At 35.6% G+C, this 19,404-nt stretch overlaps 1 long non-coding RNA gene and 1 other non-coding gene across 3 annotated transcripts in view; both read left to right on the top strand.

Moving 5' to 3' along the window:
• Positions 1-1,050: 1,050 nt before the first annotated feature.
• Positions 1,051-19,404, top strand: part of LOC112654554 (uncharacterized) — a 46,908-nt gene continuing 28,554 nt past the window's right edge. Inside the window, exons 1-3 of one of the 2 annotated variants that reach the window (XR_003133110.3) lie at positions 1,051-1,112; positions 1,283-1,325; positions 1,842-2,262. This is a non-coding gene — a long non-coding RNA (uncharacterized LOC112654554). Of the gene's footprint in view, positions 1,113-1,178; positions 1,326-1,841; positions 2,263-19,404 lie in introns of those variants that run through there. The other variant, XR_003133104.3, reaches the window with a different exon arrangement.
• On the top strand, positions 1,830-1,933 carry LOC112656095 (small nucleolar RNA U13). The gene has a single exon (XR_003134111.1). It is a non-coding gene; the product is annotated as a small nucleolar RNA U13 (small nucleolar RNA).

A 19,404-nucleotide genomic window follows, 5' to 3' on the forward strand; every position in this document is an offset into this window, starting at 1 on the left:
TCTAATGCTTCAGCTAGGACTACCAGTAAGAGTGATGAGAGTGGGCACCCTGTTATGATCATAGCAGGAAAGCTTTCAACCTTTCACCACTGGATATTATGTTAGTGTGGGCTTCTCACATATGGCCCATATTATGCTGAAGTTTATTCCCTCTATACCCAATTTGTTGAGAGTTTTATCATGAAAGGATACTGAATTTTGTCAAATGCTTTAATCTACATTTATTGAGGTGATCATATAATTTTATCTTACATTCCATTAATGTGATGTATTTGATTTATGTATGTGGAACCAACCTAGTGTTTAGCAGAAACAATTAATTACCATTCAGCTCAGTTTGAGTTTCTTGGTATGTTAGCTGGTAATGTCCTTGGGCAGGTAAAGCTTGCTATCAGAGTCTACTTTGGGGTGAAGCCATTGCTCAAACTCTGGGGTAAGGAGGCGCCACTGGCTTGGAACAGTTGGACAGGACTACTGGCTTGGTTCCCTGCCCAAGTGAGACAATAGGATGGGCTCCATGGTTGCCTGGATTCTCTGGTCAGGCTTCCTAAATGATAGGCCTGGATACCATACTCAGATTTAGGTGGGGCTGTGAATTAGCTTCCTGCCTCTAGCAGGAAAACAGGCCCCCAAGGCTAGCACAGCTCATTGTTTGGGGACCTGAATCAGGCAAGACTATATACTGAATTCCCTGGCAAAACAGGGCCACTGCTTTTGGGCTGCTGATAGAGAAAACCACCAGCCGTGCTCTCTGTTCAACTGCCACTATAAGCAGGACTGTTGGATGGCATACTCTGCTTCTTGTGTGTTGTGGTTAGGTTCTCTGGTCATACATGGCTAAAGGCTGTGTACAGCAAAGGGTGGGGCTATGAATTAGTTTCCCTGTCTGGACAGTGGGAGAACAAGCTCCAAGGACAGCAAGAGTATTTGTGGTTTTGATTCAAACCAACTCAAACCCTAAGTTCTCTGGCTCAACAAGGCCACTGGCTTTGCTCTATGGATAATCAGCTCTGCCTGCCAGGCTCTCTGCTCAAGTGTTGCTAGGCTACAGAGCTTCCAGGTGTTCTGCATGCACTTTGTTGTGGGGCATGGCCAAGGAACTATACTCAGTAGTAGGTGGACTTATAACTAAACTGCTCTGCCTGGGTGGGTGGTGCGGGTGGGAGTCCTGGGGACCAGCCTCCAAGGCTTTCAAGCTGCTTTTCCTCGGGACCAGAATCAGGCAGATTTGTATTCCACTAAGTTCCCCAGTCAAACTGTACCACTATCTTGGCTCCTGCAGGTGAACAAAGGCACTGGCTGAGACTACTACTTGTGTGTGGCAGGTAGGAACTTGGCTGGCTCAAATCCAAGTACTGATTGTTTCAAGCTCCTCCCCCTTCTCTATCACAATCAGATTCTCAATGGTCAATCCCTGTAGATTCCCTTTTGATCCCCATGAGGTGAGACCAGAGTAGGGACTCCCAACAAGTGACTCACAATGATGGGGAAGCTAGATGTCCACCCTAGGCCCTCTTTTTTCACTGTAGGAATTGTCAGGGGCGATCTCGCAGTATGGTGCTGCATCAGCCTGGGGGAGGGGCAATGTGTTTACTGAATAGCTGCTTTTCTTACCCTTCTAATTCAGTCTGCCTTGGTTTCTGTGGTACAGAGGTTTGCTCTGACCTCACAAAAGGATTTTATCAGTGTTGCCTTGTCCATGAATAGTTCTTAGTCGTTGTTCTAAGGGGTGGGGGGAGCATAATTGGGAACAACCTATGTCACTCCAAGAATTCTTGTTTAAAATTAAACTTGTTTAAAATTAAACTTATTAACTTAAAATTAAACTTATCCCTTTGTAGTTCGTAAGTGTGATGACTGGATGTTCAGGCCACGGTGTGACATGTATCTCCCTCAAACCTTGTTACGACCTCAGCACATTACCCGTTTGACAGAAAAATAAATAAATGATTCATCTTATTATGGCAGCCAAGTCTCAAAGAAATAAATTCTAATTTAACTCTAAAATATCTTGAAGACACACTGACAAAAGATTTTGAAGAAAAGATCATATCACGATCAGAGGCTAAAACTGTCTGAAAACCTGGTCCCATAACCTGGGGGAAATTTCTAGTAATTCATTGTGATGAAGTTGGGATCTCTGATCCCATGACCTAGAGGCTGATGCTGTTCTCTTCTACCACTAAACTGCTAAGAATAACACTTTTGGAAGCATTCTAAAATAGCCAACCCCGACATGCTTCATATTATTGAAATCCTTCATCACAGGCCAAAATAAAAGCTATTCCTGTTATCTGTCTGCTTCAAAATTTGTATGCCGATGATACATTGTGCATTTTTTCAGTTGGGTCTCCTTTTCACTTTCTCTGTACCTTCAAGGCTCTTTTCTGAGCCCTTGGTTATTGAGGTATGTCCCTAGATCATCACTCCCTTCACTGAATATTCCAAGTACTTCACCCACACAAATGAACTACTTCAAAATCCCAGCTATTCTCCACCATCTTCTCATGGTGTACTGCTTATGCTCCTCTATCTGGTTCATCTAAGAAAACAAAGTTTATTTGTTTGAAGACTGCCTAATGTGTACATATAACATTCTATCTTGTGATATTTCTGATTTATTCTATTTTGGATACTAGCATTGGATAGTTAGGTAACTTCTCATTTTAAACAGTTCACCTGTGCTTCTAAATCAAAATAAGTGAATTATGTAGTAAGAAATTATATTTCATATGATACATAAGAATACTTATTAGATGTTCATGAAAATTCTAGATCTACTTATCCATCTATCCAGATTAAATATAAATGTTAATAATTAAATGAAATCCATGCAATTAACCTACTTATAAAATTATATAAAAAATTAAAAGGTCTAGAACTTAATATAACAATTGTCGCCTACAGCATATGCTGAAGTAAAATCTTCATGGCATTAAAAATGTCAAAATATCTTGAATAAACTATAAATTATAGCAAAGTTCACTCATACCAAAGTTCTAAATAAAATATCTCATGGGATTTAGATTAAAAAAAGATTGGGGTTAAAGTCTTATTTCACTTTATAGTGGAGATGTAAATTAAAAAGCTTATGCACTCCATTTTGACATCAGTTTCTTCACAGTAACTGAAAATGACACAAAATTTACCAAGTTATTACAAAAATTAAGTGATACGAAATATGCAAGACATCTTGTAGGTTCTCTGACCAAAATATAGTGGAGCAAATTCCAGTAGAAAAACAGCACAGTTGAATTGTAACAAAAAGGAAGAGTAGAACTTTTGAGATCTCTTCGAAATATGAAAGACAATATGTTTCATAATAACATATACTGTTAAATACTTACAGATGATTTGGTGATTATGGTAGACACTAAAGTGCCACCCAGATCTCCTCAGAAAGGATGGGTTGATTATTACCCCAGGTAATAATATACTGCTGCTGGTTGACAGCTCCCAACTGTCTGTCAGGCCTACTTTAGTAATTACCTCAGTTTAAGAGAATAGCCCTGGGCAAGGTTATTCCTCAATTCCAGAAGGCCTCCATCTAATGACTGATCTAGGAAGGTATATAAAGACCCATTCCTCTCATCCAAAATCAAGACTCTCCTGAAGATTCATCCTATCCACAGAACTCTCCATGGATTGGCTAAGGTTTCCATTGATAGGCTTATTGGCTAAGGCTGCATTTCTGCTCAACTTCCTCTGAATAATCACAATTTTGTGAATTCCCTTCCATACTGTTTATCCTACGAATACTCCCTAATGAACTTAATCTTCAAATCAGAGTTAGCTTCCTGGGGAACCCAATCTGCTAGAGCAACACACACAATTTATAGCTATTATCTCATCAAATCATGAAAAGCACCATTACCACCATCTCCAGAAGTAAACTGACATGTGAACAAGTTATTTGCCTGCTGTCATGAAATTACTACCCAGGATTTAAACCTTACATTTCACAACAAATGTAATGAATTTTGCCAGTATCAAATTCATTCTGTATTTCCACGTGAAAAACTGCCATAGAAAAATTATTGGATTGAGTCCTCTGTTTGGCATAAACTAAATCAAAAAACAAAAAAAAATAATCTTTCTGTAAGAAGAAATTATTATTGGATGTGTTACTCAGTTTATGAACTCGATCAATATCTGTATTCTACTGTACTAGACCCTTCCCAGTTAGTATCAAAGTGGATCTTCAACATTTTGAAGTTGAATTTGTTTTTAATAAACCCTTTCTCCAACTATGGGTTCCAGCCAAAACAAAATCCTTGAATGTTAGACTATTACAATACAAGTTGGATTTATAGTAATTACCAGAGGCATTAACAGCTGGGTAAAAAAATTTTTGTCCTCATGAGTTTTGTGAGGACAGGGTTCAACTTATTTTTTAAGTCTAAACTTCTGAGCTATTTGTAAAGTGACACATAAACTGTGCAACTTATTTTCTCAGATGTTTTCTATATTCATTCTCCATTAGGCATTACAATGGTCTGACCTGCTCATAATATTTTTTAAAGTAGTGTAGTAATTTTAAGCTGTTCTCCTAAGTGATATAGCTAGGAGTAGTCCTGGAAGGTTTATTAGCAAAAGATAATCAAGTCAAAATGTTAGTTAATATTGTAACATGTGCTTAATCAAAGAGAGAGATGTATAGTGGTTGAACCTAAAGAGGAATAGGTCCTGGCCACACAAACATGGTGAATTTAGCTCTTTAAATATTTGAGGTCAATGCCCACCATCAAAGCTTTCCTCAGTGACCTTATGGCAGGAGTATGCATTTGGGAAATAGAATTCTCAGTCCAGAAAGTTTTACTATTTCTAGTCATTATATTAAAAAATGAGTAGGTTAACAGGCACTTACCCCTTTTTCCCTTTAAAGATTTCTGTTCTGAGAGAGCTTATAATCTCATTGGGAGTAAAATCTGTGTTTTGTGTTTAACATTCCTTACTGCAGTTAACTCCCTGATGTGCACAAAGTAGCTCCAATGTGCTGAGTGCTTAGTGTGACTTACAGAAAAATAACCTCTCAGATACAACCCTATAAGTAGGTATTATTTTTTTTAAGATGAGAAATCTGAGGCTCGAAAAGGTTAGATAACTTATATGGCCTATACTGTAAGAAACATTTGATGATGCTTGCTAACTTGAATTTAATACACTTTATCTTTATTTACCAAAAAAATGATGATACAGGGACACTTGGGTGGCTCAGTGGTTGAACATCTGCCTTCAGCTCAGGTTGTGATTCCGGGGTCCCACATTGGGCTTCCCATGGGGAGCCTGCTTCTCCCTCTGCCTATGTCTCTGCCTCTCTTTCTGTGTCTCTCATGAATAAATAAAATCTTTTAAAAATATGATGATATATGCATTATATAATGCATATATATAATGCATATATTATTTATGAAATACATATATTATCACACCTACTTACATAAACATAAACACAGGTATACTCTGTAGCACATGGGCAAACACAGGCTAATCTTTGTATCCACTCCTGATATGTCTCTATGCCACATTCATAAAGAACCATTTTTCTTTTCCTGAATTTTCCATCTATTCTTACACTTCCATGTTTTTGCAAATACAACCTGCTAAGGCCTAAGATGAGAAAAGACTTTTGTAGAAAAGGAATTTTCAGAGGATATGAAGGAAGATAATAAGGCTGACATAAAAGAAAAGCAGGAGAATAAGATTTAGGACCACATTTAAAACATTAGATTTTATTCCAAGGGTAACTAGAAATAATTGAAGAGTTTAAGCAAAAAATGAAATAATCTGATTTCAATTTTAAAATATCACTTTACTGGATAGAGAATGGATTGATGACATTTGGATCAAAATTAAAAGTGGGGGTATGAAAGACTTTTATGGTACATACAAAGGTTCTCTAATGGTATCAATCAATAGTAGGCAGTAAGAAAGAATCACTACTGGACTACTCACAACTGTCAAGTTATAATAATACCATGAAGGGATGAGGCCTGAATAAGAGAAAACTATATTTTAAAAAATAATGGTTTAGGTCAATTTTTAAGTAAACCATGCAAATACCAGAGATATGTAGAAAAAAATCTTATGCAAGTTCTGCTTTTTCCATTGAGGTATACCACTCAACATACTAAAACTTTTTTCATAACTTAACAAGTAACTAAATTTTCAAATCTTCTTTTACAAGATGACGGCAGGATTCATCTGAATAAAGAGAGAAGGAGTAAACTAATGTTTAATTTACAGTTTTGATTGAATTGATTCCCTTTGTAACTGATGTATGTTTATAGAGATTAAAGAGAGTTTGGACATGCCCTCACAATGTGTCCAATTTTCTGTTAAGCTATACAAGTAGTGAAAGAGCATGTCTGAAAGGATCGAAATAAAGATGAATATACTTTAATTTTATCTCATACACTTTTTAAAAGCTCCAATGATTCTTTTCCTGAGCACAATACAAAATAGTAACAGGGAACTAAAGAAGAAAATATTAAGACTAAGGACCAGAGATTTGAATAGACAATCCTAGACAAAAAAAATGCAGTTTGTATAAATCACCAAGAGAAGATTCAAGAAAACCAGAGCAAAACAGACAAGTAAAACATCCTTCACTGATCATTTGTTTTGCTTAAAAGATTATTTGTAACAGGATATGGATTAAAAACAATCGATACAACTAAAAAATAAAACTTTAAGGAAGAGACTTGATATACTTCAAGAGAAAACATGGTGCGCCTGGATGGCTCAGTTGGCTAAGTGTCTGACTCTTGATTTTGGCTCAGGTCATTATCTCAGGATCATGAGATCCAGACCCGAGTTGGGCTCCATGCTGGGCATGGAGCCTGCTTAAGATTCTCTTCCTCACCCTCTGCCCCTTCCCACTGCTTCTCCCTCTCAACAAAAAAAATGAGAAAACATAATTTTTGATTCTTTAGTTGGGCCCAGAAAATGCATAAAGACCTTAGTAGAGTTATGTCTACACTGTATTCCCTTCAACAAGGGAATTTTTCTTCACGCCTCAGGTGAAGGGAAAGCAACTTGAGAAATTGTGAAGTAGGCAAAACTGGTTTTCAGTATGCCCTAATGTATCAATTACCTATTGCTATAGCATACTGTATAACAAACACAAAATCTTGGTTATATACAACACCATGCATCTATTTTTTAATACATCGATGGGTAAGTTAGAGATAACCTGATTTAAGCTAGACTTGCCTGGAACAGCTCTGCTCCATGTATCTCTCTTCCTACTTGTTGAAATGACAGGCTAGCTCAAAAATATCCTCATGACAATGGCAAAAGCACAAGACTGCAAGCAAAAACAAACAAAACCCACAAAGCCCTCTAAGACCAAGACTCAGACCAAGTAAGATGTTACTTTCACTACATTCTGCTGGCCAAGGCAAGTCACATCAACAAACCCAAAAATCAAAGGATAGGAAAAGATACTCCACCTCTCTACTAGGGAGAGGCAAAGGTAAGTAAATATTTCTGAACAATAATATAATCTACCATGCCCCCTTTCATTTCTTCTTTGCTTCTCTTCTGTCAGCCCTTTTCTTTCCCCGACCTCTGGAGGAAAAGCCAATTAATAAGAAATTAAATCACAGTATAAGAGACTTGACATACTATTCACTGGAGAAATATTTTTGTTTTGAAAAAACAAACATAGGACAAGTGTAATCACTAATGGTGTCATTTCAAACATCTTGGAGCTCTACTTCTGGAGAAGGACTTTATATATGAGATCATATTGGACCACAGAGAGATGAGCCCTGAATACCAGGAAAGTTTTTTTTTTAAATTTACCTCCCTATTTCAATTCTGAATTATATTATTTAAATAAGCCTTCTTTACTCCGTTTCTGCTTCAGAAACACTCCATCTCTTCTGCAACCATAGGAGCAAATCAAATGATGTACTCACCATAGCTGGCAAGCCACCAACTTATTAGGCTTTACTGGCCTAGTGAATTGTTAGTATTTTAATAAGAGAAAACCATAACATCATAATTACAAAACAATCCAAAACCTAGTCTACTGAAACTGCAATATTATCATTTTCATTTTTGTTCTTTATTAGCTATGAGGATTCAAATTTCCAAAGACCTTTGGGCTCACACACATGCCATACTCACAACGAGCTGCAAACTGCCATGGATACTGTTTAACATGTCTTACTGAGATATGAGACAATGTCTTATTTTATTTTTCACTTGGGCAATTTATTTTCTATGTTATACCTACAAAATTTCCTGAAGTACTACCAAATACACAAATATACACAAAATTAAATTATTTCCTTAAGAACCATACAGGATTCTGAATTCCCTGTTCAATCCACCCCTCCCCTCAGCCTGCTCACATTTTCCATTAGGCTTACTTTCACATCACCACTTGACAGAAACACACAACCTCTTTCTTTTCTTTTCTTTTCTTTTCTTTTCTTTTCTTTTCTTTTCTTTCTTTCTTTCTTTCTTTCTTTCTTTCTTTCTTTCTTTCCTTCCTTCCTTCTTTCTTTCTTTCTCTCTCACTGACCATCAGCTCTCATTACATTTTGAAAAAAAATTCTCAGATACAATCCCCATTTTACAGATGAAAACTACTAGGGCTCTCAACGAGTGAATAAATTATCCAGAATTTATATACCTACTAGTTTGTACAGTTGATATTTTAAATGCATATAAGTTTAAGTCAAAAACCCATCCTTTCTCCACACAGCAGATTTCAATAAATTCTTTAAAAGAGGGAAATAGATGGTGGTGGCAATTATTATATGGAGAGTGGAAAGCCCTCACACTAATAGGAACAATCATAATCACATTTTATCAAGCACTATTCTTTGTCAGGCACAATTCTAAACTCTTCAAATAAATTCCTATTTTGTTCTCCTAACAATTCTATAACTTATGGTTTATTCTTATCTCCTTTGGCTGATAAGAAAACAAGCATAGAGCTCTCAAGCTACTCCCTCAAGAGCATACTGCTAGCTTTGAACTCAGAGCTTGAACTCTTAACAACTCATGTGCCATCCCAGAACCATGTATGATGATGGATCAGAAATAAGGTGGAGGACCAAAATGTCATCTTTTACCTGCAATCTACACAGCTGGGCCACACTACCCTTTGGGAATACATTATATATGAATGTTCAGTGACAGAAATTAGAGCAGGAGGTTATCAGATATGAAAAGTCAGTCCAAGGCATCAACAGTTAAAAACATCACTAGGCAGGGATGGATCCTAAGCATGGAAATCCCATAGCAAGTGATAATATCAGGATGCAGGAGGACAAAAGAGAAGGTCCTGCCATCTGGCCTTCACCCGTTCCTCTCAGGACTCATAAAACCTTGACATCCTGGACTCAGTTATAGCAGCTGGGAATTATCTGGGAAACAAAATATGCATGCTTGGTTGATTAATATTGCTTCCTACTAAGCAATGAAGAGAAAAATCTCATAAAATATACAAGAATAAAAGGGAAAGCTGAATATTGTAATCAATATAGTAGGAGAGAAAACCAAGGACAGAGTGTCATAAAATTAAATTCCAGCCCTGAGATGGGCTAAGAAAAACTTTTTCCCTTGTCATTTATCCTTCCAGAGCCTCAGTTTCTAGATCTTTAAAATGGAGAAGGAGGAGGTGGAAGGTAGTCAAATGTCATTCAATTTTCTTTCCACCATTCCATTTTCTAAGTTTTTGGAAATTTTCAGAATTTCTGTTAAAAAAAGACATTATCCTCTCATACTTACTTAAAAATAGACATGAAAATGAACCACTCTATCCTTGTAGGTATGCAGCTCCATGTTTCATCATATTTGTCAAGTCACGCAATGACTTAATTAGCTACTTTCAGCAGTTTTATGCAAGGACTTTTGACTCTACCCATGTATATACACTGAGACTTATTGTAGTGATAGAGGTACTTAGAATTTCTTCAAGTAAATTCTGTTGCTTCAAAAGGTCCAAATTCAGATTTTTAAGACATGTAATTGTGTGATAATAAAAATAAGCCTCTTTTGTGTTTTTGTTATTTGCATTATTTATTTTAAGCATGGATAGTCAACTATATTTTCAACCTACATTTTTTTTTCTCCCCCGTTACCTAGGATTTCCCTGTCTTCTAAGATGAGCAAACACTATAATCAGTTTCCCTCAGGCTTGAAATTATCAGTGCTATAACTTGAGTTCAGATGGCACCTTCCTTCCAAATCCTTGCTTCAGTTATTTGTCGTGAAAAATTACTTTTGGGAGCTGAAATCTCATGCTTGCTCTTAGCCCAGAAGTGAATTATTTTAAGGAATTTAACTAAAACACATCCAGATAAAGGTTTATGGGCCTGCCAATGTCATTTTAAATAAACAGAACAATTTCCCCCCAATTTCTTTTGCAATGCATAGATGAGCAAAAAGAAAATTTCAAATTATTAGTCACTTATTATTTTCATTAAAATAACAAGTTTCCCTTTTTCCCTTAATTTTCTATAAATATCTTCTTCCATCATATGTGTAACTTTCTGAAACTAGCACAACACTATATTTGCGTTGACTGACTGAGGAGCAGATAATACTGGTCTCTCTTACCATGCAACATGAGATAAAACTCAGAGGAGTGGTTCCATAGAATCTGTGCTTCAGGAAATTTAATAGGTTGTTTTTTTTGTTTTTTGTGTTTTTTGCCATTAAAAAAATAAGGGATGGGTACTGTCGAACTTCAATTTGGATTTTCTGTATTATACATACTGATAATACATGAGCATAATATTCTTCATAGCAATCAGTCATGAACATGAACTTGCAGAATGCTTTAAAAACACTTCTCAATCCTTGGAGAACCATAACAGACACTGAATTTAGAAACAGAAATTCCTCTTATTGTTATAACTTCCAAGGCTCCTACATGAAGTCATTTTACACCCATTAAAAAATTCATTGTCACGTTTTAATTTTCCTTGTATAGTTACACGAAAAATAAAATTAATTCTAAGAAAATATGTATTCATTCTGGAAGATAGAGGGAAAAATGAACTACAAAAGTCATATCAAATAAATTTTTATTATATACTATTGTTACTGTGAACTAAGTGTATGCTCTCCCATTTATAGCCATAAAACCCAGGTTATCTAATGAACCTGTTTTATTTAAATAAAACTCAAAATCAGAATTTCAGAATGCCAGAATTGGAAGGAATATCCAACCCAAATTCTTGATCTTATTCCTGAGGAAACCAAGTAGACTGATTAAATGAATTGTCCCAGAGTCTACTGGTATTTTATATTTACATTCAAATGACAAACCTGCTTGCTCAAGTGGAGCTATGATGAAAGTTTTCCATAAAAGAATATGCACATTTCATAATGTATTAATCCTACTAAACCTTTCGCAGGAAACACAAAGCAATGCATTGCTCATGGTTGGGGGAATCAATTTGTTCTTAACTTAAATAATTTTACTATTTGTGATTTTCCTTCTCCTTTAGAACCCAATACAAAGTTCATTCATCTAATATTTATTAAGCATTTACTCTATATCAGGTTATATTCTAGACAACAGAGATGAACAAGATTCATGGTGTCCATTATATTCAGATATGTAAACGGATGTTTGAATTACTGATTTCCATTTTTTTGGAAAATCATTCATATTCCTTTCCCATTTCGCCTTCTGAAAATTTTAAATTTCCTTTGTTAGGCTCAAGCTGCTCACTACAAAATGTAGGAGATCATTGTCTTAACGGGTATACCAATGCTATGTTTAAGGAAAAAATAAAAATTAATTTAACCACTGTAGACAAAGTAAACCTTTCAAGCCTCTGTTTTAATATCCCCAGTAATTTGGACTGATTTTATTAACCAAAATCTTTTCCTTAAACAAACTGGATAATTATCCATTAGTAATCCTAAGGGATAATAATTATCATTTCTATTTTTTAAAGATTTTATTTATTCATTCATGAGAGACACAGAGAGAGGCAGAGACATAGGCAGAGGGAGATATTTCTATAGAGATTTACAACTCACAATTATCTGTAAATACAATAAATACAATAAAAATCACTTGCAAGTACAGTTTAAATATGGATGACAATGGGTGATTTTGGGGTTCTGGACTTTAATCCCTCCCCTTATCCTTTGAGAATCAGATCATATACTAATTTGCATTATCCTTGGGCTTTTACTGTATTTATCTCACTATGTGAAATGTGAGAAACAAATGTGAAAAATAGGCATGCTATTTGACGCTACTTTTTAGTGACGGAAACCAAGACTCAGATAATTTGCCTAATTTGGGAAGTGACAGTACTCTGATTCCATATATTTCTAGAGGTAAATAATATTTTCATTCAAGTTAGTCTCTACCAATATTTCCCTAAGTTTAAAAATTACTAATTTAATGTAAATTTCTCTAGCTTTTTAAAGGGCCTTTTAGCTTTGTTTGAGTCTTTAACCATTTTATCGCCTTTGCTGAATGCTGTAAACCCTATAGTATTTTCCTCAATTCTGTATTATGATTTATAAGGCAATAAATGAACACATACATATATAATATATGGTTATCTACTTTTCTAATCCTTCTTTTTCCTTGATGCTTACTCTTTTTATGCCTAAACAATCAATTAAAAAAGAAATCTATATCCATATAAAAACTTTGTCTCGTTCTCATACATGTATTTTCTTACAAATGAAACTTCTATTTCTTAAATCATTCTGAACATTAAGTCTTTCTGAAGACAGAATTGACCATAAATTGTCATTGCATTGATTAATGGATAGCCTTCATTCAAGGCAGAAAAGTCTACTCTGTTCATTAGAAAGCATCTATGCCCTTTCTTATGACTCAGCCATTAAAAACTTCATTGCACATGATATAAAAAAGAATTAAAGCATGTAAGGTTATTTCTTCCCTGTGAAATAAAGAAAGTACATCTATCATTTAACATATATTCAGTGATTACCACTGCATTCTGTATTTAGATATCTGGAAATTTAAGTCTATGTCGATATCTGTTATCTCTATTCATACTAATTCACAAATAAATATATATATATATTTCATGTACTTTATTATTTATTTCTAAATATTAAATTTTGTGTTATGTGCTACACAAGTTTTTGCTATTTGAGAAAACAAAGAAGAGATGCATGATGAGAATTTGAGGAGTCAGGGAAACTCAGGAAACACTTTCTGGGCTGTCAGATACAGCACCAACAGGATGATAGATGCTATTATACACAGTTGCAAATGAATCAAAAGAGCCTAGAATTGGATTGGGTAGGAATGGGGTGAAGTTTACAGAAGTGGTGCTTTCTAAGTTGGCTGTTAAGGATGTGTAAAAATCAATCAGAAAGAGAAACGGAGAAAGGATATTCAAGACAGAAATTAAAATATTAATTTAGGTAAGGAGGTCTAGAAGAACAAGAAATAATCTAGGATTGAAAGCTATTGAGTAGTATTTGATGAGCTGAAGATAGAGAGTGGGTGATGATGAGGCTGGAGAGAGGAGAGCAGATGTCATGGAGGTCCTTGTTTATCTGAGAAGGCTGATTTCCAGCTTTAATGTTAATTTGGGAAGGAACAAACTGTCATAAAGGAAGAGCATGGAGGAGCAAGACTTGTTGAAAAGAATAATACACAGATACAAAAGTTAGAGAAACTCCTAACTTAAAACTGGATCTGGCTAGAAAATGCCAACATACCTTCTCTTGTATTCTTAGCAAATATTATCTGCTGAGCCAAAGACAAAGGAAAATAACAAAACAAAAATCTTCAACATACCTCGAATTAAATTAACTGAAACTAACTGGTAGAACCTATAAAGAATCTCATTAGTTAAAAAGGATAATGAAGCTTGACTAAGAAATCATTTGTAGCCTGAACCTAAATCTGTCAATATGAGGTGATTATTTAAAAATAATGAGGTAGCTCTACATGTGTTATCATGGAAGGCTAATGTATAGTATATTATTAAGAAAAAAACAAACAAAATTTTAAAATAGTTAATTAATATGTATAGAATAATCATATCTTTGTAAACACATTGATGAGGGGGAATAACCCTGCATTTTTGTATATTCGAATATATCTACAGAAGCACAAAGGATATTAAAGAAACTTGTAACACTGGTAATCTGGGGTAGAGAAGATATCAAATTTCTTTATAAATCTTTGTATTGCTTGATTTGTTATAGCAAGCATGCATTATTCTTTATGTTTAAAATATATAAATTACAAAAATCTAAGAAAATGTAATTGTAGATAATACATAAAATAGTGAGATTACTTATTATAACAAAAAAGTTGGTAAAAGCACTACTCATTGAAAAAAGGTTAATGGGTTTAAATACATTCCTTAGAGAAAAAATAATTTAAATTAAATAAATGTTTGATTTTTGAAAGAAAAAAACTGGAGAAAAGCATAAAGAAGTCCAGAGCATTTAAAGTAAAAATTAACAAATTAGAATATGAAAAATCAATTACAATACAACATATAGAATACTTGTTTTCTTAAAATATTTCATGCATAATGTATTGGCAAATTAAATAATGATAGATAACTTTGATAAAATTTGAAACAAAAAAGAAAACACTACAGAGCTGTTTAAAATATAGAGACAGAATACATATATTCTATAATCTGAAAAATAAATACTTATGGAAATACAAGTTATCCAAATGGACATAAGTAGACAAAAACTCAACCAACAAGTTAGCATAAAATAAATAAACAAATACATCAAAGTTTTCAAATAGGTTCTTCTATGCAAAGCTGATGTGTTGTTTTCTGTTATGATAATTACTATGCTAAATAAAACATTTAGTCTGTTTGTTTCAAGTTTTTATTTAAATTCTATTTAGCTAACATACAGTGTAATATTTGTTTTGAGAGTAGAATTTAGTGATCCATCACTTACAAATAACACCCAGTGCTCATCACAAGTGCCCTCCTTAATACCCATCACTCATTTAGCAAAACCTTACCACCTCCCCTCCAGGAACCCTCAGTTTGTTCTCTATAGTTAAGAGTCTTAAACCATTTATTTTTATGGAAAATGATGGAAAGCTAAGCAATTTATTTTTATTTTTTTATAAATTTATTTTTTATTGGTGTTCAATTTGCCAACATATAGAATAACACCCAGTGCTCATCCCATCAAGTGCCCCCCTCAGTGTCCGTCACCCAGTCACCCCCATCCCCCGCCCATCTCCCCTTACACCACCCCTAGTTCGTTTCCCAGAGTTTGGAGTCTCTCATGTTCTGTCTCCCTCTCGGATATTTCCCACTCATTTTTTTCTCCTTTCCCCTTTATTCCCTTTCACTATTTTTTATATTCCCCAAATGAATGAGACCATATAATGTTTGTCCTTCTCTGACTGACTTATTTCACTCAGCATAATACCCTCCAGTTCCATCCACGTCGAAGCAAATGGTGGGTATTTGTCATTTCTAATGGTTGAGTAATATTCCATTGTATACATAGACCACATCTTCTTTATCCATTCATCTTTTGATGGACACCAAGGCTCCTTCCACAGTTTGGCTATCGTGGCCATTGCTGCTAGAAACATCGGGGTGCAGGTGTCCCGGCGTTTCACTGCATCTGTATCTTTGGGGTAAATCCCCAGCAGTGCAATTGCTGGGTCAGAAGGCAGATCTATTTTTAACTCTTTGAGGAAACTCCACATAGTTTTCCAGAGTGGCTGTACCAGTTCACATTCACACCAACAATGAAGGAGGGTTCTCCTTTCTCCACATCCTCTCCAACATTTGTGGTTTCCTGCCTTGTTAATTTTCCCCATTCTCACTTGTGTGAGGTGGTATCTCATTGTGGTTTTGATTTGTATTTCCCTGATGGCAAGTGATGCGGAGCCTTTTCTCATGTGCTTGTTGGCCATGTCTATGTCTTCCCCTGTGAAATTTCTGTTCATGTCTTTTGCCCATTTCATGCTTGGATTATTTGTTTCTTTGCTGTTGAATTTAATAAGTTCACAATGCCAGATTTCAGGTTGTACTACAAAGCTGTGGTCATCAAGATAGTGTGGCACTGGCACAAAAACAGACACATAGATCAATGGAACAGAAGAGAGAATCCAGAAGTGGACCCTCAACCTTATGGTCAACTAATATTCGACAAAGCAGGAAAGACTATCCATTGGAAAAAAGACAGTCTCTCCAATAAATGGTGCTGGGAAAACTGGACATCCACATGCAGAAGAATGAAACTAGACCACTCTCTTATACCATACACAAAGATAAACTTAAAATGGATGAAAGATCTAAATGTGAGACAAGATTCCATCAAAATCCTAGAGGAGAACACAGGCAACACCCTTTTTGATCTTGGCCACAGTAACTTCTTGCAAGATACATCCACGAAGGCAAGAGAAACAAAAGCAAAAATGAACTATTGGGACTTCATCAAGATAAGAAGCTTTTGCACAGCAAAAGATACAGTCAACAAAACTAAAAGACAACCTACAGAATGGGAGAAGATATTTGCAAATGACGTATCAGATAAAGGGCTAGTTTCCAAGATCAATTTATTTTTTCAAAGATTTATTTATTTATTTGAGAGAGAGAGAGTGCACATGAGCAGAGGGAAGGGCAAAGGGAGAGGGTGAGAAATCTCAAACAGACTCCCTGCTGAGCACAGAGGACAACATGGGGCTTGATGCCAGGACCCTGAGATCATGACCTGAGCAGAAACCAAGAGTCAGATGCTAAATGACTGAGCCACTCAGGTGCCCCTCAAGCAATGTATTTTTGGATGTAGCACAGCTAGTCTATCAATAATTGACAAAGGTAATAGACATTCATAAATTCATATGCACACACATACACACATCTACATAAAACCATGGTTCCACAACAGTCCAATTTCAAGTAAATTCAAATAAGAATACCTGATTTCATGAAAACAAACCCAATGGTTCATTATTTGCTATCTCAGGAATGAAAGAATAGCTTAGTGTTAAGAATTCTATGAAAATAAAATAAGGACACCTCTGTGTCATGATAAATATTCTTGAACTACTGGCTAATAACACTTTAAAATTTGAAAGGGGGAAATGAGCAAAAGTATCCAAATGTGATCCTGGGAGCTCACTTCAGTTTGTTAGGCAATGAGTTGCCTGGGGCCCGAGGTCCTTACGCTCTTCTCTCAGGAGGAGGAGGTGCATTTTCACTCAACTTCTCCAAGATGAGTTCCTACTACTGAAAGGAGGGGCAACACACCTGTTGTGAACCTCAGTGTCTCCAGAGGTAGGGAACCTACCTTTTCCAGACAACCCTGATGCTCTTGGTACTGCAACATTCTGTTCCCACACTGATGAGTTTGTGAATCATTCATATGATTCACTCATATGAATCCCCTAACAAGGAAAAGCAAGAAGCAGGCAATGTTCTTTCACTTGACTCTGGCATACCTCTTTGTGGAAAGATGAGAGTATCAGGGTGTTTATGCCCTCTCTTGCTACCCCTGCCTTGTAATTTTCTCCAATAAAACCTGTTTCTGAACCTATTCCTTGTGATATTTTGCCCTGACCAATCATACAACACACGGCAAATATGTGGAATACTGGCCATTAAAATCTGAAACAAGAAAGCAAAAAAAAGGTAGCATGCTTGCTAATGCAAAGAAAATAATAAGAGAAAAAATGCATAGATTACTTTGGGTCATTTGAGAAGCAGATGCCAAAATAGGATTTGACGTTCAGGAGATTTACTGGGGAAAACACCTATGAAGGAAAAATCTGGAAGGAACTACAGGGAACTAAAAGAGTGGTCACAGTATGAGGAAGGTCTAAATCCCATGAAAGAGAAAGAAAAGAAGATAAATTTGGGCAAGAAATACCTTAGATTGTGATTCTAAGAAAGTTTTGACAAAGCTGATGGGGAGTCCCTAAGCCTAAATCAGCTGTCAGAGGAACCCTGTGTTTCCCAACTGTTTTGGTATCCTCCATATTCAGTGATTGGCTGGGAACAGCTCATGAGAAGCGTGGCCTTGGTGCCATCATGGTGAAATCCATCAATTCCATGATGGATTTCAGAGGGCAATAACTGGGGATTATTATTACCCCTGTCAATTATTACCCCTGCAGTCAGAGATCTAAGAAGCTTATTCTAATGGCTGCCATAGTGTAGTTTTTATTTTTTTAAGATTTTATTTATTCATTGGGGCGGGGGGGGAGAGGCAAAGACACACGCAGAGGGAGAAGTGAGCTCCATGCAGGGAGCCTGACGTGGGACTCGATCCTGGGACTCCAGGATCATGCCCTGGGTCAAAGACAGGCGCTAAACTGCTGAGCCACCCAGGGATCCCCATGTAGCTTTTAATAAGAGAAAACCATGATAACGTGTAGATATGGTTGGAAACCCCAAAAAGATTAACAGCAAAACATTTATTATTTAAAAGATGGTTTAAAACTCATCTGCAGGGCTGGTGATGTTTTGGAATTAGGATGAAATTGCTTTGCAAGTAAGAATACTCTATGTGCTATAATGTGTGAGACAGCAAGAAATATATTTATTCATGTTAGCATATACTCAAGAATAGTGATAATAAACCAAGCACCACATGTAAGCTTCCAAAAATCTCATGGAAATCTGTCCAGCTAAGCTAATAAATATAAAACAGGAAGAATGTGTTTTATTTTTTAAAAAAAATTTTAAACATTTTATTTATTTATTCATGAGAGATACAGAGAGAGGGGCACAGATAGGAGAAGCAGGCTCCATGCAAGGAGCCTGATGTGGGACTCGATCCCAGGACTCCGGGATCATGCCCTGAGTCGAAGGCAGATGCTCAACCACTGAGCCACCCAGGCATCCCAAGAATGTGTTTTAAATAGATTATATCATAGCAGTTTTAAAATAACAGAATATTAAAAATAATATCAAACAGAAAAATATAAATGACTTGTCTTTGCATATATGTAATGAAATGTTATAGTTACTTAGTAAATCATTTCAAAGAATTTGTGCTAAAATGGTAAAATTTTTATAGTAAGTTAAATTTAGGAGTATATAAATCTGTTTCTGAAGTGTGATCCAGTTACACATATGCATACACATACACACACATAGAAAAGCAAATGCAAGGAAATAAACATAAACACTCATGTATAATTTCTGAGAGTTGAATTAGGAATAATTTGTTGTTTATCTTTTATGTGATTTGCTCTTTCCAGATTTTCCCATTATGCATGGAGTGTAAAATCAGAAAAGAATTTTGTGAAATAATTCAAAATTTATAAAGTATTATAGTGGGAATATGGTCATCATTGATGTTGTTTTTCAAATATTTCTGGATTCCCCCTTCCAAGCACATGGTAGGGATGCACTTCTTGGTAACCTCATGGTTAGGCCAAAATAGTGGGCTGAGAGCAATAGCACGATGAGTCATTTC

Source organism: Canis lupus, chromosome X, assembly GCF_003254725.2.
Source record: "Canis lupus dingo isolate Sandy chromosome X, ASM325472v2, whole genome shotgun sequence".
NCBI lineage: Eukaryota > Metazoa > Chordata > Mammalia > Carnivora > Canidae > Canis > Canis lupus.